We start from the raw sequence: 25,855 nt of genomic DNA on the forward strand, positions 1-25,855 counted from the left end.
GTATGTCCTAGAGTAAACAATTCCCAAAATTAAGAGTTAAGATTATACTAGGGTTTCTACAGTCAAACATAAATATGCCCACTTAAGTGAGTTTAAAAATGAATTCCCTGACCACTGTATGGTGGTGGAAGTGCAAGAAAGGTTAGAGGTACCAAAAATACCTGAAAAGATCTATCTGACACAATATCAAAGTATATTAGACATAAATAATTATGTTTGAAATAACTAACATTAATGGAGATGCTTGGCAGACATCAGAAACAATGAGACTACAAAGACAAATAAAAACAGCTTTATTTTATAAGATGGGAGTAGAAAAGGGAAGATACAATGGAAAGAGGCAATGGTTGAAGGCAAGGTTTCTGAAGTTAAGAAAATGCAAAATGAGTCAGTGGCAGACAAAATGGATTTAAAATACAGTAGGAAGCAGGTGAAAGAAACATGTCTCTTACAAATACTAGCGACACAATGTGGAAAATGTTTCTGAAATTTTTAAAACATGAAAAGGAGGATGGTGGTGAAAAATGAGAATGATAAAGTTATTACAAGGTTTTTTGCAGGACTGTGTTCACATCAGAGAGAATGATTGATGGAGATGAGACAGTAAATGTACATATTAGAAAAAGGAAGAAGACCTTACAGAGCAGAGGGCAGACTACATAGGCAAATGTTACCCTCGCAATGACAGAATAGAAAGTCAATACTATTTAGCATTCTGGTTAGAAGCTAATTCACTAAAGTTGTGTTTAGAGACAGATTAGTTGCTACAGACCAGGGAATAACTGAAGAATAAGAGGCAAATTGGCTTACTGAATTCTGACAAAACTAAAGACTTCATTGGTAGTGAAGAAGCTGAAAAATAGAAAATCAGACAGTATTGGTTATTGGTGGGGTACAGTCTGTGGACTACTGTGGAGAAAAACACAGGATAATTTGGTGGTTTTAAAACACACACAGCACAGTGTGCACTGTGTGATGATTTTTTAATAACTTTATCAAGAAAAAACTTTTTATAAAATAAGGGCATTTGTCAAATCAATAAGTTGCAAGGGGGTGTTCACAATGACTGCCCCAAGCTAAAATAAGTCCTACCGAGTCTAACATGAGAAGCAGCAACAGACTGATGGTAACAGGAAATGGTCCAGTGAACCTAGTTGTCTCTAGTAATGAATCTTCACTTAAATGCCAGTAGTTTAAAACATCCAGCACCTGGACAGAAACAATGGTTCAATATGGTCATAAACTCAGACAAAACAGTTCTCATAAGGATCTCCTCGATGTACCCCGCAGCAGGAGGGGGCTAGAAAATGTTAAAATCCTAGGCACTGTCATCATCTCCTGAATGGTTAGCCACTTCTAGTGGGGTCATTCTTTGTCATGAAAGCAAGAAACAAAAAAATAAAGCACAGCTGTCTTCAGGGTACACAGTGTAACAGTAGCTTTTCAGACAGGTCATTGTAACAATAAATCTTGACATTTGGGTTTACCCACATTCAGCTTCCTATATCAGGGATACATTTAACAAGCTGTTCATATTTCTCTACAATGACCAATGCTGATCACTCTCCTCTGAACTGAATGCACATATGCAAGAAGTGCGAGACTTCCACGTAAAGCCTGAAATGTCATGTGGTCTGTATGGTTCTTCAAACGTCCAAGTCCTACAGTGAAAGTGTACTCACAGTAGACAAATACCCACTCCCAGTATTGAGCAAAATTATTACTGTGTGCCATGTTTCAAAAACACTCAAAGATGCCCTCTTAAACTGTTGTAACAGTAAAAATAATAGTGGGGAAAGGAAAGTGGGATGTTTTTCTGTTAAGAGTTCTCTCTCTTAGAAAACCTGCATACCACCTTCTTTGGAAGGATAACTGTGACGGAAAATCATACTCTAGAAGAACACCAGCAAAATTTCCTGTAGCACAACTGTGCAAAAAACTTTGGCTTGTCCCTGGACTGTGCTTCCAACTAGTACCATTTGCTAAATGTGTTGGCAATACACCATGTGGAAGAATCCAAGAAATATTCTGAAGAAACATTTCCAAAATAATCTGCTAAGGTTAATGCTTCCTTAATGGAATGGGTGCCAACAGTGTGTTGTAACCATTGGATACTGCTGTAGCAAACTTGAGCATAAACCAGGGATTAGTCTTCGGGGACAGACCCTCTCATTGTAGGGAAAAAAACTATGAGAAGGCTGCAGATGATGGTTCATAATCCTGAAATTTTTCATCCTGAGATCACAGCAAAGGCAGAGTGCTTCCCAAGCAATTATTTAATGTCAACTGAGTGAGCAGGTCTGAAGGGGAGCAGTTTACCATTTCAACATGAAGTCCCAAGGAAAAGATATTAATCTTCCTAAGAAAGATCGTCCTTAAACGTTTGGCAGAATAACAGCTATCAGTGGAAAGTTTGACGTAACAACAAACAGTAAAAACATGCACTTTGATGAATGAATATATTTGATATGGCTTAAACGGACTAATGGAATATTCTTTCTTTCTTAGAATTGGAAGTTTTATTTCATTTGTGTTTATTTACAGGGACAGTGCACTGACCCAGAACTGACTGATCTGAAGTAGTTAACTTAATTTGATCAGCAACCTATGGGTATCGGATCCGAGCCGGCAGCTTTCCAAGCTAAAAGATCCGAGCTCTCAGCTCTTCCCCCTTACCCATAATGCCCTGCTACCTCCCTTCAGTCCTCAGATCTCATTTGTTGCGGCTTCTGACAGCTTTAAGCGATGAGCTCTTGGCGTTGGGTGAGAGTTTCAAAACTTTTGAAAACCTTTTAAAACTATTTCTTAAAAATTTTTGTGCGTTGAGCGAGTGTAGTAGGCCCTTAGTTTTCTGTCTATATATTTTTCTCGTTTTTTTTGTGGTAAACTTACTGTTAAATTTAATTTCTTTCCTCCCCTTTACTGTGTGTGTGTGTGTGTGTGTGTGGTCATGCGATGGCTGAAGGGCCTAAGGCCATTTTTTTCTAAATGCACTGAGTGTGGCCATAAGCTGTCCCCCAGTGGATGGCCACACTCAGTGCGTTCTCTGCCTAGGGGTAGCCCACTTGTCTTGCTGCCAAGTGTGTGTGGCCTTCAACCCCCGGGCTGTTAGGGATAGGAGGAATAAGTTAATCCTGGCGGGGCTTTTGCCCACGTATTCTTCTTCCTCCTCTCCCTCTAAGGCACCAGCCGCGGCTGTCCTGCCTTCAGTTCCCCCTCCCCTGACTGGGACTCAACCTCTCTCTGTGTCTCGGGGAGAGGGGGACTCTTCTACAAGAGAGAAGAGGCACAGGGACAAAGAGTGGCATAAAAGCCATAAGAGGTGGGCAGTCTCATTCCTCTGCTCCGCCAGCTAAGGTAGTTAGCCCTCCCAGGAAGGTCTCAGGATCTTCAACCTCTCGGCTCCTTTCCCCCCGCTTTTCTCTGGAGCTGGAGGAGGAGTACCGGTCTCCCTCTTGGTCATCGAGGCGGCCTTCCTGGCCCGCTTCGGCAACCTCTTCGAGGTCCACCAGAAGCATGTCTGACACTGATTTGGACCGGATGATGCGTCGATTCTTGCAAGTCCAGATGCAGATGGGAGTGCTCCTGCCCCCCCCCCTCCGGGGGGGAGCTCGGCCACTTTCTTTCCCCCAATTGCTCCTTCTCCGATTCGCTATCGGGTTTCGGAGTCTTTGGATCAGAGCAGTCTCGGACCTGGGGAGTTGGCACCGACAGTGGTGGCTACTTCGCCGACCATACCCTCAAGCGTGTCAGATCCGAGCTCTCTGGGCCGAGAGCCGAGCTTCAGATACGCAGGGGTGAGTGTGTCTTCGGCTCTGTTTCGGTCGGAGCACACTCCCCTTTTGGGTCTGATCGCATCGGCTCTGACACCGGTCCTTGCGTCGGAACCGAGGGGGCTGCTCTCGGAGCCAGGGGAGAGTGGTTCGCCCTTGGCTTTTGATGTAGTAGAGAGGGTTCTGTCGAGGAGTTCCAGGTCGCCGGTACGGGCTACAGATCTACCCGTCACACCCACGCATTTGGGCATATCTTTCATTATCCAGCCCCAGGGACAGCCTGCGTCGGCTCTTCAGTTGATTCCCATAGGGGAACAGGACTCCGTTGGTGAGCCCACCTTGGACAGTCCCGCCGAAAAGGCCCCTCACAAACAAAAGTGCAAAAGGAGGCACTTGGACTCCCCTGAGTCCCTCACGGAGGACATGGACTTAGAGGAAGGGGAAGGTTCCCCAAGTCACCCCCTTAAGACATCTCCTTTGGAGACATTATGGAAATGCTACGTGTCAGAGGAGGGTGGTCTGCCCAAAAACCTTCCTCCGATGAGTCTGTGTTTCTGGAGGCGTTTGACGCAGGCTTGTCTACCTCTTGGGTGTCCCCCCCTGCTGATCCCCTGGTAGACTTGATTACTACCAGGGCTTGGAGGGAGCTCGACACCGTGGAGCCAATTCCTAGAAGACCAGACAAAATACACAGTCCCCCTCCTGACAGACAGGAATGGAATAAAGGTTCCCCGGTCGATGCCATTGTGGTGGTGGCTGCCACTAAAAAGGAACTAGCACAGGAAAGTTCTTCTGTCCATCCTCCTGATAAGGAATCTCGGATGATGGACGGTATTGGAAAGCAGATGTTTGCTTCAGCTACCTTTTCTATAAGGGCGCTGAATTACCTGGCACACGTCATCAGGCTCCAGCAGGACTGGATAAAAGAATACGCTGGAGCTTCCCCAGAGTCCATGGCAGCCGAGGACAAACGGACCTTCTCAGCTCGCATGGCCACTCTAAAGTCAATTTCTAATACTTCCATGCGGCTCCTCTCCCAATCCACGTTGGGAGCGGGTAGAGCCAGCTGAGCAGGGGTCGCCTTGCGACGCCACGCCTGGCTTCGCCTTTGTGACTTTGCGGAACCCTTCAAGGCGTCCTTCACGAACGCTCCCTTTGACTGTTCTACGTTATTCGGCAAAACCGTCCGCGACACGCTGCTCCAGAGTGAGAAAGACTCGAAGATGTGTCTGCCGTCGGGATCCGCTTCTCTAATCCTCAAAGGTCCTTCTCAAGGAACCAGAGAGGACAGAAGAAAATGTGGTTCCGGAAGTCCCAGCAGTCCCATCCCACTCCGGACCCTTCGTCCTTCAGATGCAGAGGAGGACAAGGTGGATGCCGGCCCAGAGGCAGAGGGGGGCTGAAGAATTTCGGGTCCAGAGAACCTTTCTGAGACCGGCCCGTGCAGCAGCCCTGAGGGCTTGCCCGGCTGTCCCTCTCTGGAAGCAGTCGGGGGACGTTTTTTGGAGCACCTACAAAGTTGGGAGTCCATAACTACAGATCGTTGGGTGCTCCGAATAATATCCAAAGGCTACACTATTCCTTTTCTGTATCTTCCCCCTCTAACGAAGCATCTTCCCGATGTCCCACCCGATCAAAGGAAGGCGGCGGCTTCAGAAATATCGAAGTTGCTAGAAAAACGGGCCATCCAGCAAGTCCCCCCCAGAGCAGTCCAGATTAGGCAATTACTCCAGGTTCTTTTTGTTGCCAAAAAAGACGGGGGACTTAAGGCCAATTCTGGACCTGTCATCTCTAAACCTGTTCGTTGCCAAAGAGAAATTCCGGATGGTCACTGTGCAATGTATTCTCCCTCTCCTACAGGAGAACAACTGGATGTGCTCCATAGACCTCAAGGATGCGTACTACCACATTCTCATGGACAGACGGTCCAGGAGGTTTCTCCGCTTTCGGCTAGGAGCCAGTCACTTTCAGTTCAGGGTTCTCCTGTTTGGCCTCACCACAGCCCCCAGGGTGTTCACCAAGGTCATGGCAGTTGTAGCAGCCCACCTGAGACTTCAGGAAATTCAGGTCTTTCCATACCTGGACGATTGGCTCCTCACCGCCCCCACCAGGCATCTGCTTTGCTCCGCCAGGGATTACTCCCTAGCCTTGGCCCAGCGTCTAGGCATTACTATAAATTTTCAGAAGTCGTCTTTTCATCATGTGCAAGTTCTGGATTTTATAGGGGCCAGGATAAATACGCGCCAGGCCAAAGCCTTTCTAACAGCGGACAGGTTGCGCAACTTGTCACTACACATAATGGCGCTCCTACAGTCTCCAGCCCCACCTGAGAGCCCTGGGATCCATGGCGGCAGCCATCAGCCTGTCACCTCTACAACGATTGCACATGAGAGTCCTACAATGGACTCTTCAGGTTCAATGGTCTCTCCTACTCCACCCATTGGAGTCTCCAATTCCCCTGAGCAAGGTTTGCAGGAACTCCCTTCTTTGGTGGCTCCATTCCCAAGAGCTGTGGGAAGGGAGACAGTTTGTGATGTCTCAGCCCCAAGCCACGCTGACTGCGGACGCTTCTCGCCTCGGGTGGGGGAGGCAGTCTATGGGCAGAACCGTCCAAGGCATGTGGACTCCCTTAGAGACCATTCTGCATATCCATGTCCTGGAAATGAGGGCGGTGCTTCTGGCGTTGCAAGCCCTTCAAGACCTTCTTCCTCTAGGGACTATTGCAATTCAGACAGATAACATGGCTGTAGTCTGGTACATCAACAAACAGGGAGGAACCAGATCTTACCCTCTTTGTCGAGAGGCTGAGAGAGTTTGGGACTGGGCGATTCCCACCAACCGCTTTCTGGTAGCAATGCATATTCCAGGTTGGGCCAACATTCTAGCGGACAAGCTGAGTCGCTCGATCCTTACACCTTACGAGAGGTCTCTAAACCCATCGGTAGCGAATCAGATCTTCCTCAGATGGGGTCAACCTTGCTGCAATCTTTTTGCTTCTCCTTCAAACACAAAATGCAGCGAGTTTTTCGCTCCGATTCCCCCAACAGGGGAGAGCCCCAGAGATGCTCTGGTTAATGCTTGGGCCCCCCCCCCCGGTCTCCTTTATGCTTATCCTCCTCTACTGCTAATGACAAAATTTCTGCAGAAAGCGCATCGGTTGGGGAGCAAGATAATCCTCATAGCCCCATTCTGGCCTCGCCAGATCTGGTTCCCCTACCTGCAGTCTCACAGTGTAGTTCCTCCTTGGATCTTAGATCCCATTCTGGATCTGATCTCTTATCCTGCAGGATTTCAGCCCCCAAACCTGGATGACCTCAAGCTCACGGCTTGGTTGATCCAGTTCCACTAATAGCAAGGACTCCCGGTATCTCGTCTCCCATAAAATCTATTCTGGTAGCGGCACATAAACCTTCTACCAGAAAGATCTACAGAAGTAAATGGAAGCGATTTTCCATATGGACCAAAAATAGGGATTTAGATCCTTTTACTGCTCCCATTCCAACGGTTCTGGAATTCTTGTCCCATATCTTTTACCAAGGAGCTAGTGCTTCTACAGTCAAAGTCCAAATGGCAGCTATTTCCCATTTCCACATAAGGGATAACCTTGGCCCCTTAGCATCCACTAAGATGTGCAAAACTTTTTTAAAGGGCACCTTTCTGTTGAAACCTCCGGTCAAGAATGCGGTTCCACCCTGGGACTTAACCTTGGTTCTTCAGGCATTGACTGGTCCACCCTTTGAACCAGCTGCTTCGGTTGAGTTAAAATTTTTATCTTGGAAAACAGCCTTCCTGATTGCAATTACTTCAGCCAGGAGAGTATCTGAGCCTCAAGCCCTTTGTATGAAACCCCCGTATCTGGTCTTCCATAAGGACAGAGTGTCTGTCAGGACTAACCCTTCTTTCTTGCCTAAGGTAGCCTCTAAATCCAATATCAACCAATCCATTAATTTGCCTGTGTTCTTCCCCAACTTTCAGAACAAAGGGGAATACAGATTGCACTTATTGGATGTGCACAGACAATTGTGTTTTTACTTGCACAGGACAGCCACTACTAGGAAATCTGATCAACTTTTTGTGTCTTTTGCTAAACCATCTATTGGCAAGCCTGTTACGAAAGTTACCTTTGCCAGATGGATATCATAATGCATTGTGCACGCTTATTTAGCCTCCAGCCAGCCTGAACCCTTTGGGTCCATGCCCATTCTACCCGGTCTATGGCTACTTCTGCAGCAATCTGGTCGAGAGTCCCTCTAGACGATATCTGCTCAGCAGCTACTTGGTCCTCTTCTCGTACCTTCATTTCTCATTATAAGTTGGATCTGATATCCAAGAGTAGGGCATCATTTGGCTCCGCAGTGCTCCGGAATATCCTTCCTTGAGGTCTGCCCAAGGTTTTAGGTAGCTGGGGACTCTGCCCCACTGGTTGCTGATCAAATGAAGTTAACTACTTCAGATAAAGAAGTTATGTATTCACCATAACGTTCCATCTGAGTAGGTAACTTCATTTGTCTGCAACCGACCTCCCCTCCTTCCCCCTAACCTGTTTCATGGTTATTTCTATGATGCAAGGTTTCACCTTGTCTTGCATTAGGTTAGTGTTTTTCTTTCGAGGGTCTTGGTCTGTTTTTTGTTTTAGGCAAACTCGATCTGAGGACTGGAGGGAGGTAGCAGGGCATTATGAGTAAGGGGAGGAGCTGAGAGCTTGGATCTTTTAGCTTGGAAAGCTGCCGACTCGGATCCGAGGACAGATCCGATACCCACAGGTTGCAGGCAAACGAAGTTACCTACTCAGATGGAACGTTATGGTGAGTACATAACTTCTTTTTTTCAAAACCCAGGTAAAGCAGTTCACAGTCTGTACATGAAATATGAGAATTTACAAAAGTACACAAACATTATATAAACAATCTGACACATGTTATCAAACTCAGTGTTACTTTGCAGCATGTCAACTTTTTTAATAATCTATGCATCACTTGAAGAAGGTTGCCAGGTTATCTAGCAGGATGTCATGGTGCATGGTTTACATTTGCACAGCAAGGGAACTGACATTACTTAAAGTGTAATCAAGTGGAAGCAAATTAAATAGTTGTCTTGGAAGTGTAAAAAAAGAATAATGCAGATGACTGGATACTATGTAGTATTATCTTTATCAGGGCATTTACATTTGGATTTGTTGTACAGGAAACTTTAAACTGATTTCTGAATATAGGGTAAGAGGAGAGTTCCTTTAGATCATTGGGAAGAAAGTGACTGCCAGAGTGTGGAGGCTATGGTCAAGGAGGAGTGTTTACCATGCTGCAAGTTGGTTGTGGTTGTTTTTAAGTTGGGAGTAGTCTCTCAGTGGCATTTGAGGTTGTATGTTATTTTTTTCTGGTTTCATAGAAAGAGGCAACTATGTTTGCAAATGTAGTAACTGTAGAGCTGGCTACCAAGAGGAAAATCTGCCATTTGTTTTTTGGCAGCCAATTGGCTTTGGACAGAGTAAAGCACTGATGCTTTGTATGGGGACACCAAGTAATTAAACAATAGTTTTGCTGGCAGGTGGTTTGTATGCTGTTTTAAGTTCTTTTCGGAGCAGCAGCTATAGTTGACTGGCCATACTAAAGTTGAGAAATAAGGATTCCTTTTTCAATGCCTTCCTTCCAGGAGAACTCAGACAGAGTACGATTTTGTTGGCCAGAAGACAGGGATTTAATTTTACATCTTTTTTTTTTTTTTTCAGTGTGCAAGTGAAAAGTGAGAGTTTGGTGTAACAAAATGCCATGTTATTCGAGTGTGTGTGTGTGTGTGTGTGTGTGTGTGTGTGTGTGTGTGTGTGTGTGTGTGTGGATTCTATGCTGTTTTTGGACAGATTGGGTATATTTATGTTAACTGAGAAATGAAAATGTTTTGGGGGTGTACCAAAAGCATAGTTTTGGTTTTGAAGAGGCTGAGCAGTAGTTTGTGACTTATAAGCTAGTGTTAGAGTGAGTGAAAGTCTGATTGGAAGAGTGACTGGATATCAATGAGGTGAGGACTGGAGCTGTAAATAACCATGTCATCAGTGCATATGAAGAAGGCTGTATGCTAATTTGTTGATAAAGATGAAGAATAGTAAAACAGCATGAATGAAGCCTTGCGGCAAACATATCTCTCTGGGGAATTCCCCACAGGTAGATAATCTCCAAGAAGACTCCAGTGTGCAACTTCCATTCATGGGGGACTGTCCTGGATCTGCTCAGTGATCTGCTCAGTGATCTGCCACAGTGTTCTGCTATGATGAAATATAAATATCCTGAAAGGATAAATTGTGCTGACTTGCAAGTTTCCAAGCTATTGTGGCTAATCTGCATAGGGGTAGGATTTGATTTCTCCCTCATCAGTTACATACCACATGACAGTGGAATTGCCTGAGATTATCAGTAGTAGTGATGGAGTCCACAGACAATTCAACATCTTTAATGTATTTATCATGCCCATCATTTATTTGATATTTATGTGTTTTTACTTGAAATGATGGTCCCAAAGACCCAGTACTTTCATTCCCTTGGATACAGACCTCCAGGCAATGTCTGAAGCATCCATGGTTACAAACTGGAATAGGGCTGGAGGAGAAACTGAAAGGCATGGATTCAGTAAGGTTTGGTCCGTTCTCCAGAGTAGTTCTTTCCTGATAAAGTGGAGCCACTGGGATTTGAAAAGAGAAAGGGTACTGACTTGGGAAACTATTCTGTGTTTAATATATGTAATCTGCTTAGTGGAAGCCACATGTCCCAAGTTCATGTGAAATTCCCTTGCTGTTGCGTGGTTCTTGAGAAAACTGCATAAACTAAGTATGCTAAAAAGTTCTCTCTTCAGGATGAAGATAAGCCATCATTAGGGATATGCCTAGTAGGCAAATTAGAAATGAGATTCTGTGAGGCAGAATAAAAGATGACATCTCCAGATTGAGGTAAACCCTTAGGCTATGAAATATATTCCAGACAAATGGCAGAGATTCTTCACAGTCTTGGAGAGTGTGCAAAAAGCAAAACAAGGAAAAATGTGAATGGCTTGCCATTTGCTAGACACTTTGTGAATGCCACTGGAGCTGTGGAAAGACCAGGGATAAAGAAGAGAACTGAAAATTTGAACTGGAAACAGAAAGCCTTACCCATTCACAGAAATTTAAGATATGTTTGTGTGTGTAGTGATAGGCATCTTTTAGGTCCACAGTTATCAAAAAAAAAAAACAGGAGGAATTTGAGAAATGAGTTGTTTGTTTCTGATAACTTGTTGCAGTTAAACTCTTATTTTTCTAGATGCTCCTTTAGCTGTTTAAAACTTTCATTTAAAGGCTCACTGCTGCTTTTCAGCTGTGAGAAACATTTCTGCAGTTTGTTTCCCACACTCCCTCTCTGTTGGTATAGTGTTTTTATAGTTGGTGGCTTTGCAGTTGCCCGCCCCTAGTGTAAATTTGATCTGGGACCCTCCTCCCAGTCTAGTGTCATTACCTCATTCTACCCAGTACAGGGAGAACATTTGAGAAGGCCAATCAGCTTAGTTTCTGCTACTCCTTTCTCTCTTTACACTAAAAAAAAAAAAAAAAAAAAAAAAAAAAAATGTTATCTGCTTTTACTGTATTTGTGTTTCTTTCTACTTTATTTTGCTTTTGTGTCATCTTAAAAGTACTCAGTTGTATTTATTACTGCTTGGTGTAATGTAACTCATTTTAAGCCTTTTAGTTTAAGCACTTGGGCTTCAGACCAGTTATTTTACATTAAGAGGGTTCGTGGTCTGCACTCTTGTGGGAGCAGAGGCTGAACTCTGCCCTTCTGAGCTGGGAATTTCTGGTTAAAGGCTTATAGTGCCTGCATATTTGAACTGCTGCTTACTGAAATTGGTACACCTTGTTTGCTGTAGCATAGACTAGATCCAGGCCTGCTGAATCTAGCTTTGCTTGTATGCTTGTTATTTCCCTGAAAAGCTAATTCCACCTAAAACACGGCTTTTCAGCGCTTCTGTGGATCCCTAGTGATATCTGCATTGCTTACTGTACTTATTTCCTTGTTTCACTTGAAAGAAAGTTACTGTTTGTCGTTTTTGCATTTAAGTTACCTGTAACACATTGCATTTAAGTTACCTGGCACTTGCTCACTAAAGCAATTATATAAGTCAGCACTAAAAAATTAAAAACACTACACCCTCACAAACTCCCCTTGAGTACCTTGTTCCCCATTGGCCCTTTTTTTCAATTATAAAGGAATTCCCAATACTATTCTAGCATGTCCAAAGGTCAGTTGTCAATCTCCTCTCCGGTCCAGCTGGTGAATCTGGGAATCTTGAGGCAATGTTACAACTGCCTCATGTACACAGACAACCCTCTCCTCCTCTCAACAAATTCCAACACATGTGAGAGATGCAACCATTTAGCCAAACTGGAGGCTAAGCTCTCTCAACTCAGTACTAGCGTAACCAGTCAGGAGGAGAAGGAAACCACACTCACTACAATTCCAGTCTCACATAGACCTACCACGACAGAAAACCAAACACATAAACACACAAAAACATACTCGGAGGCTCTAAATAAAAATCTGCCTAAGCAGCAGAGACCTCCAAAGCAGACACCCAAGCAACCGCTACCCCAAAACAAAACGTGCAGCACACAGCTCACAAAGCCAGTGTGCCGAACAGTCACAGCCCTTAAGGCTAAACAACACACCTGATACACTTGTAATAGGTGACTCTATCGTCAGGCACACTGACGTCCCGCTCACCAGGCTGAACAAGGAGAAGGTCACGATGAGCTGCCTGTTGGGCGCTAGGATCCGCCACATAACACAAGCACTCAGGTCACTCCAAGGCAAGGCAAGTACAAATATGATTCAGTCATTGTCCATGCTGGTGTGAATGACCTGAGACGTACCTCCCTGGACTACATGAAAAGAGACATAGAGGAGCTCTCTGAGCATGTAGCCCAGGCCGGTATGACCCTGACCTTGAGTAGCATCTTACCCTCACCAAGAATGATGCCACAATATGAAGACAAGATGATCAATTTCAACAATTGGCTTAAGTATTGGTGTCATTCAAAGGGGATCCAATGCCTGTCAGCCTGGGATGACATGCTCGACAAGCCATGATGCTTCACTAGGGACGGCTTGCACCTGTCACCCCTGGGCTTTCGGATATTGGCAAAGGCTCTTGCTACCCCCATAGTGCCTTTTTTAGGCAAGGCTCAAAAGACAAACCCACCTCCATAGGTTATCACAAGGGATAAACTAAGAGTAATGCTACTCAACGCCAGAAGTCTAAACCTCAAGATGCACGCACTCGAAATTCTCCTTAGCATGGAGAACATCGATATCTGTGCAGTAACAGAAACCTGGTTCAAGGCTCCTGAGAGCACCCCAGCACTACCAGGTTATACCTCATACTATGCTTTTTGGCTCCAAAACTTGGACCGAACCACAAAAGGAGGGGGGGTATCAATATTCGTCAAAGATACCCACACCTCCAGGTTGGTGGCACAGCACAAAGCATCAGAGACTATCCATGTGCAACTAACAGTGGGTAAAACTGCCTTCCAGTTTATAGCCTGCTACAGACCACCCTCCCAAACCCAGGAACCCCACTCGGCCTTCCTGAGAACACTGGAAAATATGAAGGTCTCTCCAAACACCATTATATTGGGCGACTTCAACTACCCAAACATAGACTGGGAGCATTACTCTAGCTCCAACACCCTAGCCCAAAGGTTCCTAGAATTTATAAACTCAAATATAATGGAACAACTTGTTACCACTCCCACAAGAGGGGAAAACATACTGGACCTGATCATCACCAACATGGGGACTTTATGCTCCAGACCAGAAGTGTGTCCCTCACTGGTAAGATCAGACCATAAACTAATCTCACTGGATATTCACATCCCGACCCCACCCCCTGCCCAGAAAACCACAGTGAAAAACTTCTCGAAAGCAAATTTCACACTCCTCAAAACCGAGGTGGAATCCTTCAAAGCCCCCGGGCCTGTGGAAAATACGGCCCAGACTGCAGAATCCTTTATAAATGCATTTTGTGAACACCTTCAGGAATGCATGGATCATGCAATCCCAAATAAAACCAAGACCCAATCCTCCAAAGGCAGACGTCCTGTCTGGTGGACCCCAGCCGTAAACAAACTATACAGTAGAAGGAGGAAGCTACTACATGATAGAGCAAAATCCCAAAAAGGGAAGGCATCTCTGATCAGTATTAGCAAAAAACTACGGGCACTCATAAAATCGTCTAAGGCCAGCTTTGAGAGAAAAATTGCACAGGACACTAAGGATAATCACAAGGCTTTCTTTAGTTATGTTAGGAACCTGGGTGGGAATTCCCAGATATGCTCAGTATCAGTCCAAAATGACAAAAAATACACCGAACCCACAGACATTGCCAACATCCTAGCTGACAGGTTCAGCGCAAACTTTTCCCCACCAAAAGGGCAAATATCTATCTCAGCAGAGTGCTGCCCCCCTGACATCTCAGATGCTCAGGTAAGAGCTGGCCTCTCCAAAGCAAAAAAACACAGCATCAATGGGACCAGACGGTGTCCCGGGCTGCGTCCTACATGAACTCCAAGAAGAGCTAAACCCAAACATAAAACTACTGTTCAATCTCAGCCTTACTACAGGATATGTACCCAAAGAGTGGCGTACAGCAACAGTGGTCCCTCTCCACAAAGGTGGTGCCTCAACAGATCCTGGAAACTGTCGCCCCATAAGCCTGACTAGCTTGGTCTGCAAAGCTATGGAAAGGATCATCATGGACCTCATAAATAAAGATATTGGGGACCTACAGACACTGGATCCTACCCAGTTCGGCTTTGTTAAGGGCAGATCCTGCCTCTTAAACCTGGTCGATTTCTTTGAAACAGTCACCAAGGCCATTGACGAGGGGAAGGTGGTCCACACAGCCTACCTGGACCTCGCAAAAGCCTTCAATACAATACCCCACTCGGGCATTATAGATAAGCTCACCAGCTTAAATATAAACCCCTATGTCACTAGATGGGTTGCAAACTGGCTCAAGGATAGAACCCACATGGTTAGAATTGCTGGAGCCATGTCAGACTCCAAACCAGTTACAAGTGGCGTCCCACAAGGCTCAGTCCTGGGACCACTCTTGTTCGGTATATATTTCTCAGAGGTACAGGCCAACACGGAAGGACTGTGGCTGACCAAGTTCGCAGATGACTGCAAACTGGGCGCCATAATCGACTCTCCAGCCGACACAAGCATCCTCCAAAAGGGCCTCATAGAAACAGACAACTGGTGCCAGAGCCATGGCCTCGAGCTAAATGCCAAAAAGTGTAAAGTCATCCCCTTTGGCAAAAACAAAGTGCCCACAAATTACCACATAGGTGGTAATCCATTAAGTACAGAAGAAGTAATTAGGGACTTGGGGACCCAAGTTGATAGCAATCTCTCATTTGACAACCACGTGGCCAAAGTGGTTAGAAAAACATTTTATATAGCCCACCTAATCATGAAGGGATTCACATCTAGATCAGGGAGGTCATCGTGCCTCTTTACTCATCCCTCATCAGGCCCATAATTGAGTACAATGCCCCTTTTGGGATGTACCTTACCAGACACCTGCAGCAACTGGAAAGACCCCAAAAGTACCTCACCAAGAGGATCAAAGGGCTCAAACAGATGCCATATGCTGCCCGGTTAAAGAAACTCCAGCTCTAGTCAGTGGCATACCGCCTGCTCAGAGGCGATCTGTGCCTGACGATAAAGCCATGTCCAACCCGGAATTAATGGACATGCTGCACCTCAGAAAATCCAAATCCCATTGAGCTACATGCTCGAGAGACTTGAACCTCAGCACTGAAATAAATAGGACATGCTGGAGGGACAGATTCATAACCCAGAGGCTCCCTTCACTCTGGAATAAAATCCCAGTCCAGGTTAGGCAGAGTCCCTCATTGACTCTCTTCAAGAGGAATCTTGATGAGTGGATGGGAGATAGTAGGTTTACCCCGGGTATCACTTCTGTGTCACTGTTAGACAGAGGCACAGTATACTAACCTCGAAAAAGGGCATAGCAAAATTAATTTAAAATGGGTGGCGAATGCCAAACACAGTCTGGCTAGGCTTATAAATGCCCTAGGGCAGATAGCCTAGTATGAACCTATAAACCTAAAAGACTGTTTGGTGAGCATTCTGAATTTTGGTGCTTTTATGTAGATCTTTAAAAAAGACATATCCAACACAGGTCCATAGCTTCCCTCCTTCTGGACACTAGAAAGATTCTTGAATAAAATTTCTTTTTTCTTTTTTAGAATCTGAAACTTTTTTTAAGCCAATGGATATTTTCCCATGTGAGCCTGACAGTTGACTGTCCTGAATGCTAATCTAGAGGAAGTATAAACTTTTTTTCCCCATACCTGTCAAAAGTTCTTCCATCCTTGTCAGAAGGCACAAGATTAATTAACCACCAGTGAGGTTTTCACAATCTGAATCTTTGGCCAAGGAATTCACAGATTGGTTAGCAACTGGGATACGAAAAAGAAACCTGTGGAAATTTGTAAAACTTGTAGACTGTGGGTGCAGGGAAGTCCTCCAGAGTACCAATTACAACAGTGATGCCCAAAGGTTTTTTTGGGTGGGTCTACCCGCATAAGGTCATACCATCTGCTTTGAATTTCAAAAACATATTTTTCTTCCCACTGGAAAAAGTATTTCATCCCACCTATGATGTCTAAAAAAGAAGTTTCTGCTGCTGCAGAATCTGAAAAAATGTTTTCTTCAGAGACTGACTCCAAAGAATCAGGAAAAGACACCTGGTAGGCACAGCCCAGTCTCTTCAGTGTCAGACTGGGAGTGACTATCTGATGGACAGGTTTGACATGATTGTCTTTTATATGAAAAGAAGCAAGGTAAGAAAATTGCAAAGAATGAAAAGCCTTAAAAAGACTCATCTTCTGTAGATGGGTAGAAGGAAGAGAGGGGAATTAGCTTTCTGACTCCAATTTTTGCAGTGTCTAAAGACAAGGGCAAAGAAGAATCATACAAATGGACTTCAACAGAGGAGCCCAGAACCTCTTCCTCACTACCTTTTTGGCATTTACTTCTCTGAAGTCAAGGTCAGTGTCAGTGGTCTCTGGGTGACTACATTTGCAGATGATTGCAAATTAGGAGCTGTCATTGAATCCCACCCTGACACAAATGTTGTCCAGAAAGGGCCGACACAGACAAAAAACTGGTGTCAGAGGCATGGACTAAACTAAATGCCAGGAAATTCATAATTGTACCCATGGGAAGTCATCCACCCCTGGTAACTATCATATTGACAATACACCCCTTAGAGTTGACCCAGTAGTCAGGGACTTGGGGACAATAATTTAGCCTTTGACCATTATGTGTCTACAGTAGTGAGGAAATCATTCAGTGTTGTGCAACTTATAAACAAAGGTATGGCATTTAGACCCAAGGAAGTCATTGTTCCACTGTATTTGGCATTCATCTCACCTGTGATCGAATACAATGCCCCCTTTGGTATGTACCTAACCAGATATGTCCAACAAATGGAACTTCCACAGAGGCTCCTCACTAAAAAAAAAATACAGGGTGTGAGTAAAATGTTCTTTGCAGACCACGTCAAGGCTTTATCCCTGCATTCTGTCTCCTAGGCTGTTGAGAGATCATCTAGGCCTGGCATTGCAGGGCATTGTCGGACCCTACTGTGATAGACCTCCTGCATATCCACAAAACCAACAGCACCAGAATTACCCATTCTAAAAGACTTAATATATAGGACCTGCTGGAGACAGAAGTCTGTATCCCAGAGACTACCACGTCCCTGGAGCAGACTCCCCATCCATGTGAAGCAGAGTTCCTCCCTAACCCAATTCAAGTGTAACTTGGACAATTGGATAAAGAACGGGAAATTCATCCCTGGCTCGGCACCTTTGTCTCTAATGGGCAAAGGCAACCTGTAAATGGCTCATCTCTCAGGCCCGTGCTTGTAAATGTTTCATTTCCCAAGCCCCTGTTTACACTTATCAAGGGTACCAGAACTTGTCAAAGATTTGGGATGCATGGCTAGGTTTTTAAAAAGGCCATTGTGGTCGATAGCCTAATAAACACCTATGACCCTTTAAGGTAGAACCACTATTTTTTCAATATCAGAGGAAGAAGCAGGGAATGCCTTTCTGCCTAGTCAGTCTGGGATACCTGTCCTTAAGGATGATTTTTCTTATCAGAAGTCAGCCTGCTTCTACTGAAATTCTTGTCAAAAAAAGTAGCGAGTTAAACATTTAACTTCCCCTTTCACTGTTACTTTGGACAGGAGTGATTTCTTGGGTTTGACTTAGGCTCCTTAGTTCCGGTGTTACTGATAAAAGAAAAATAAATTCTTCATTTTCTGAAAATGTTGAGGATGTTCAACAGGAAAATGATTGACGGCACATCATCTGTTTTCTCTCTTCAGGTTACTGATTCTGACTCTGAAGAGTTTCTTCTGATACTTCCCTCAAAGGATTTTCTTTCCTGAAACCATATCCAGAATGAATTGTTTGTTTCAATGGGAACTTAAAGGTATTCCACTGTCCTTAACAAAATGTTATGATTCATTACAAGTAGAAGTTCCTGAACCTAATCCAGTTCTTCCAGCATTGGACACTGTTTTTATTACAGCTTGCATCTTGCCTGATAAGCCAGCCTTCTGCCTCTAAAAAGCATTAGATTACATAAAGTTCCTCAATCTTATATTTTTTTTATTTTCTATCCCCAGATCTGACCTATGAATGATTTCTTTGGTAAATCCTGCTGCTGCTAATCCCTCCCTCTCTGATAAGGATGGGAAAGACACTGAAAGATTTGGAGGAAAAAGTGTGCGCATTTTTCTGACATATTTAAGTTTATACTTGCTTCTTTTCTCAGTATGTGGAACAGTTTAGCTTCTTGTTCCTCGTTTGAGGAAAAATCATCTTTTTTTTTTGTAATTTTATTGCTTATGTGTCAGAAGTAACTAAACACTCTGTGAAGTGTGCCTATGCTTCAGCTGATGCCACTTCTAGAGCTGCTGCTACTGCAGTTGTTAGGGGAATGTTTGCTTGGCTGTGTACAAAAACATATATTTGAGGATGTTAAAGCTGAAATTTTGAATTCTCCTTTGGATAGAGATGTTGTTAAAGTTTGAGAGAGTGAATCTGATTCCAAGATTTTCTCAGTTTTTTCAGCCTTCCTTCTCTGTTTGTCAAGTGGTTTCCAGCTGGTTCTGCATATTTTTATAACAGGCAATATAAGCAGACATGGCAAACTTCTGGCAAGCTGACTTAAAAAAAAAAAAAAAAAAAAAAAAAAATGGCAAGGGGGCTGAAAAAAGGAGGACCCCCTTCCCCCACCGAAACAGGGACAGTCTAACAAGTCTGAATGACTGCTAATAGAAGTCCCCCATTCCCACCTGTCAACTCTTTAAATCTTACCCAAAATCTGGATGTTCATTTCTCTGTTTGGCAACAGTTAGTCTTAGACAAATAGGTTCTGAAAGTGATTCATCAGGGATACAGATGCCAGTGGGGAATCAGTCATACCCTCCCTTTCTGGAAGAAAAACTAAAATAAATTCCATGTTAGTCCACTAAAAGAAAGCTCAATGGTGCTGGAACTCAGATGTGATGCTGTACCTTTTATTGGACCAACACAGAGTGAATGAGACTGAAATGTAAAAGTCAGGGCCATACCATGCTGTAAAAATCAGTTTGGTATGTTACATTAGCGTTAGTGTCCACTTAGCAGAGAAGATAGCACTCCGAGAGACTGGACAATAAAACTGAAAAAAAAGAGATAAATAGAGAGATTAGTTAAATCCAGAAAAAGAAGACAAAAACTTATTTATAAATTGACAGTTTTGTCTAAACAAGCAATCTTTGTGAGCTGGATGTTTGGTTAACCAAAAACTGAGTTAGTAATAATGCCAAGTTCACATTGCTTAGAAAGGCAGAGGGACTGCCAAGAGAATAAGATGCAAGGTTAGAATATATAGAATGGATGATGTATATAAGTTAGTACACTGCACCGATGATGATTTAGCTAAGAGAAAGAGAATCCGACTTTGATTTTTATAGCATGACATAACCCCGACTTCGAGTTTCTCTCACACACACATACATGCACGCGTGTGCAGTTTCTCTATGAGGTGTAGTCTGAGCTGTAATTTTTTCCACTGTATCATTTTTCAAAAAAATTTTTTTTTAGGCAATTGGAAATAAATGGTGTACTTCCCTTTCTATGCATAAATGGATATTTAAACATAGTATCTAACATCAGTAACTTAACTTCTGAAGAATGTCTCGAAAGCTTGAGTAATTGCCAAACCTATGTGATTCCAGTGAAAGATATTACATCATATCTGTGTTCCATTGTCTTTGTATTCCCTCTTTCTCTTGTGATTCCTCCTCGTCCACCAGATTGCATTTTTTTTCCCTCCTGTCATTCAGCATCTGCTGACTCGTGGAATGACAGAAGCTCTCCTTCCTTCTCTAGTAGGGTAAAGATTTTATTCAAGAATGTTTCTGGTACCAACGAAAGAAGTTTCATTTGATGCCAGTGTTAGATCTTTCCTTTCCAAATCAGTTTGTGAGAGTTCCAAAATTAAAAACGCTATCCTTTCATGACCTTTTACCTCTCATTCCCTCTAAGTTTTTTTTTTATAGTGACCTTAAATTTAAAAGATGCTTAGTATCACATTCCTGTAGCACCAAATTTCAAATGTTTCTTGAGGTTTTCTGTCTCTGAATCTGTTCCAGTTCTCTGCATTACACTTTGGGTAATCCACTGCTCCAAGGGTATTCACAAAGTGTTTAGCTCCAGTGATAGCCTAGTGCAAACAGCAAGTATTTCACATTTTTCCTTATTTAGATGACTTGCATATCTTTGAAGAGTTTTTTTTTCCAAAGTGTAAGGAATATTTCACTTTTGTGAGAGATTTCCACCTCAGGCTGGGGTTTCAGAAGAGCATTGAAAAGTCTTGCTTGAAACTTTCTTACATGATTGTTTTCCTGGGGTATCCCCAAGACACCTCAGTTCAAAGAACTTTTCTTTCTTGGATTTTTCTACTCCGTACAAAGCCTCAGCAAGGAAATTTTTCAAGATACTGCCATATTTCTTCATAAATAAGACCTAACCAGAGAATAAGGCCTAGCATGGTGGTCATGATATAAGCCCAAAAATAAGCCCCAGTTAAGATTGTCAACAACACACGACGGACGTGTTGAATTATAAAATAATATTGACACCCGTTGACTGAGGTTATCATACTCTGCTCGCCATTTTCGGACCATTCAGACACCCAACTTCTTCCCTTTGCAGAAAGTTGTAAGATTCTTTTCCTGGTAGTCCTCCACGATCTTACTGTAACCCTAATCATCACACACATTTGACAGTTGAGATCCTTGGCCCATAAACACTGGCAGGTGTACTTTGGTTGGTCAAAATACAGAAAACGCGCATAAAGCACGCACACTTGATAAAAAAACGTCTGTGGTTGTGTCTTAACTGTCGCCATTTTGTGTTGCCACTCCAGTCTCATAAGTCTTCAATTAAACCCCCCCAGACAAGATGAGTGCAAAAAGAAAGAGCTTTTCCGTCAAGTACAAGAAGGGAATCGTGGAGGACTCCTGGGGAAAGAATCTGATGGCTTTCTGCAAAGAGAAGAAGTTAGATCTCCGAATGATCCGAAAATGTTGTGCAGAGTATGATAACCTCAGTCAACAGGTCGATGAGCGAGATGCTAATAAGTGCAAGTGTGGATCAGGTCGGCAACCATTTTTTCCTGAGCTGGAAGACATCATCTGTGAATGGATTGCTAACAGGAGAGCAAAGGCTTTGGTTGTGCGCAGGGCTGATATTCAAACATTTGCCCTTGCAGTGGCATCACAGTTAGAAATATCCCCAGAAGAATTCAAAGCATTACAACATTGGCTGGATGGCTTCCTTCAGTGATATGAACTGTCTCTAAGAAGATCAACAGCACTGTTCAAACTGGAAGATACTGAAGTTATTAAATGTGTACTTGCGTTCAAGTCCTTTGTTGATGGCATCGACTTTTCTAAATATCAACTCTCCAGCATGATTGCTGTGGATGAAACTGCATTGTTTGTGCCAAGGATCTCAAGCAACAATTCACCAGAGGGGTGCCTCGTCAATCTACATTCCCTCCACTGGTTACGAGAGTGCACGTGTTACCTGTATTTTGGCAATTTGTGTAGATGGAAAGAAAACCCCACCAATGGTTCTACAGGAAATAGAATTGCAAGAAATTCAGGCCGGAATTCAGGGGTTGGAGACTTATGACAATGTTCCAGAAGAAGATGACATGACTGTATTTGAATAACTTTTCCATTATCGGGGCAACAGAAAGGATTGCTTCTGCTTTCAATTTTATTCCCCTCCTCCAATATACACGTATTGAGATTTTTCTGCACTTTCTATTAAGCATGAAATATTGCACTGTGAAAGCCAAGGTGTTGATATTCTGAAGTTGAAATGTTTGTTGCAGTGTTTATGTAGAATTCTCAAACAACTGTTAATGCATTGCTTAGAACTGTTGTCCAATAACAGAAAAGTACCAAATAAATGTTGATTTGTGTACATGAATGAATGAATAAATGTAGATTGTTGTACGGGGGTAAATAAGGCATCCCCTGATAATAAGCCCTAATGCGTATTTCGGCGGGGGAAAGAGTATAAGACCCAGTCTTATTTTTGGGGAAATACAGTAGGATTCATGGCATTAGTGAGTCTCATGATTCCTCTAGCCAGACTTCTCATTAGAAGAAAGTTAGAAAAAGTCATTGGTACCTATATCAGTATAGTTCCAACATAAGCCTCCCATGAGATTCCAAATTACTTGCATTGGGATATGTAAAAAGTTTGTGCGATCAGTTTTATATGGATCCAGGCCTCACATTTTCCCTTCTAGCACCAGTACAGTGTGAACTTCAGAGGCCTCAGACTTTGCTTATGGAACAAAGTCTATTCAACAAAAAGGTCAGACCAAAACACACACATGTAAAAGAGATGTTGGCTGTAATAACTGCTGTCAGCACACACTATCTTGTGTGGTCTCCAGGACCACAAGAAGTGGTTACAGACAGCACCAAAGTAAGGTGGTTCAGCAGGAGGGACCAGATCTTATCTTCTGTACAGACTAGTTATGGTAGCCTGGGATAGTGTTTATCAACACAGTCTCACTCTTCAGGCTATTTATATCCAGTCAGAGCAACATTTTGTCGTAGGTATCAGAGCAGGACCAGGACAGACCCTCACAAATGGAAAATGAATCGGGGTCTTTCAGAAATTGATCAAGCTATGGGCAAAGCCTCATACAGATCTGTTTGCCTCCATTCACAACAAAGAACTGGCAGTATTATGCTTCACGACTCCATGAAAGAAGGTATGGAAAACTGATACATTTCATTTCCTTGTACAGGAATGTTCATGCATGGCTTTCTAATGATGCCCAATGTCATTCTGAAGATTTGGAAGAGCTTTCCAGAGATCATTGTGGTGACTCCCTTCTGGCCCAGGCAACAGAGACTCTCGCTTCCTTTGGAAATAGCCAAGGGCATTTACCACAAGCCTCCTCTCAGACCAGACCTCCTCCCACAAGACAGGGGGTGTTTGATATACCCCACCTTTAAATAACTTAGCTGCCTGGATAATAGAATTTTGATATCTTTTAGTCACCTCTTTTCTGCAGATGGGCAGCAGTATTAAAGGACGCAAGGAAACCTCCTACTAGGAAAACCTATGTTAGCAAATGGAAAAGATTTTCTAGTTGGTGACCAGAAAAGAACCAAGACCATTTTAAGATTAATATTTATTTGGGTCTACAATATTTGTGTGATTTTTCTAGACACATGCAAAAATGGGATCGCCATAGCAATACCTTAGTAAAAGGATACAAGGACTAAACAGTATGTCATACATGGAAAATTCAAAGCCCTGTCACTGTACTCAATATCTTACAGACTGAGATTACCTATGTATGGCATACAAGGCATCCTCCCATCCAATATTAATAGATTTACTGCACATCAGCAAGTCAGATGGCATCAGAAGTACTCTGTCTAGTGATCAAAACCTCTTTTACAACATCAGCAGAATGCTTTGGTGGGGTAGATACATTTCACAGGAGATATGGCTGTTCTGGAGCAGACTTCCCATACACATAAAACAAAGCCTATCCCTATCCATGTTCAAGTGCAACTTGAATCTATGGATGGGAAACAGAAAATGTACTCCATGACTGCCCCTATAGTACTAATGAGGCAGAGGCAGCCTAAATAATTTATGCCATGTATTGGTCTTCTCAAAGTATCAATGGTATGACCCCTGTTATTCTTACAGGAGCACTCGTCCATCTACCTGCTTAACTGAATTAACTTCGGGAAACTTCAACAAGGTGTCTTTCCTCCTTCCACAGGGAAGGTATCGGAGAGAGAGTCTCCTAGATCTGCTAGCTAAAGCTGTTTTTATCTGGACTAATCCTTTGCACTCTGTTTGTTGTTAGTCCTGTCACCCTCTGGGTCACAGGTGGGATACCAGACTTCACTCGAGCCCACTGGAATTGCCTCTGCTTCTTGTTATTCTTACTAGGAGTAATATATAATTATTGACCATGGGATAAGTTAAGATCAGTCTAACACCAAATGGGATATGTTAATTCAAGCAGCAAAAGGGAAATGGTCTTGGCTTAAAATGACCCACAAGGGCAGCTAGCCTAGTACTTGCCTATGAACCTATTATCCTGTGGCCTCTATCAACGTTCATTTGACTGTCATTTCAGCATGTCTACCCAAGGATTATCCCCTTTCAATGCATACTCATGTTAAAATGTTTTTGAAAATGGTATTACATACCAGGTGTCCTAGAAAACAGGCAACTTCTCCTGGTGATCTCAATTTTGTTTTGGAAAAGTTAACTCTTGCTCCATTTGAACTAGTTCATCAAGCTAACTTGAGGTTTTTAACATGGAAAACAGTATTGCTGATTGCTCTGACTTCTGAAGAAGATTGAGTTGCCAATCTTATCTCATTTTCGACAAAAATAGGGTTTCCTTCCTTTATGCCTAAATTAGTATTGAAGTTTGCTTTGAGCGAAACTATCCATTTCTCTGTCTTCTTTCCAAACCCTAAAAATTAACACGAAAGAATTCTTAGTTTAGATGTCTACAGACAACTCTGGTATTATCTTGACAGACGTAAGTTTAAGAAACTCTGATTAGTTATTAATTTCTTATAAGAAAAAAGGAAGCCTGTGTCAAAACAGACTATTCCTAAGTGGTTGTCGCATGTTCTTACCTTTTGCGACACATGCCACAATAAGGCAATTCCAGGCAGGGTCACGGCATACTCTACCAAAGGCTTTGCTTTATCTGTAACATTTTGAAAAGAGGTGGATTCCAGAGGTATTATACAAGCAGAACTTGGTCCTTCATACATACCTTTTCAAAGCACTATAAACTAGATTCCTTTTGTAGGTGTAGCAGAGGCTTTGCTAGGACCATTCTCCAGGGGCTCCTAGACTCTCAGCCTTCCTCCTTCCAGTAAGTATAAGCTATGGTAGTGTTCTTGTATAGCTCAGGCTACTGTGGCAGTGATCAAATGATGAACATAGTACAGTTGTCTAAATAAACTTAACATAACAGTAGACGATCAAATGATCATTGCTATAGTAGATGCTCCCTCCCCCTTTGCTGTTATTTAAAGGGTGAGGATCTTCATTTTAAGCACTTAAAATTTGCTTCTTTCAGGACTCTAGCCTCCCATGATCAATATGAAAGTTCAGAAGTGTTTGTCACCTAAACTGTTGGCTTTCTTTAGCTCTACTCAAGCTAATAAATGTTTGGGTGCGTGGAAGATGAAGATAATTTATGGAAGCTGAATGGCTGTTCCATCTTGTATAGGATATAACCCATATCATTCAAACATCTACTGTTGCAGTAAATTTAATTATACAACTGTATTTTCCAGCATTGTTAAAGTTGCTGTTGCTATATTGAAAATTCAGTGGTGGGTATTTGTGTGTGTCTGTCTGTGTCTATTGTGGGTTTGTTTCAGTA

At 43.1% G+C, this 25,855-nt stretch overlaps 1 protein-coding gene across 2 annotated transcripts in view; it reads left to right on the forward strand.

The window, feature by feature from the left end:
* The window catches only part of RNF123 (ring finger protein 123), a 4,282,987-nt gene that overhangs the window by 706,327 nt on the left and 3,550,805 nt on the right, over positions 1-25,855 (forward strand). The gene's annotated exons all lie outside the window — the stretch shown is intronic.

This window comes from Protopterus annectens, chromosome 7.part0, assembly GCF_019279795.1.
Source record: "Protopterus annectens isolate FY-2018-M chromosome 7.part0, PAN1.0, whole genome shotgun sequence".
In the NCBI taxonomy this organism is placed as follows: domain Eukaryota; kingdom Metazoa; phylum Chordata; order Ceratodontiformes; family Protopteridae; genus Protopterus; species Protopterus annectens.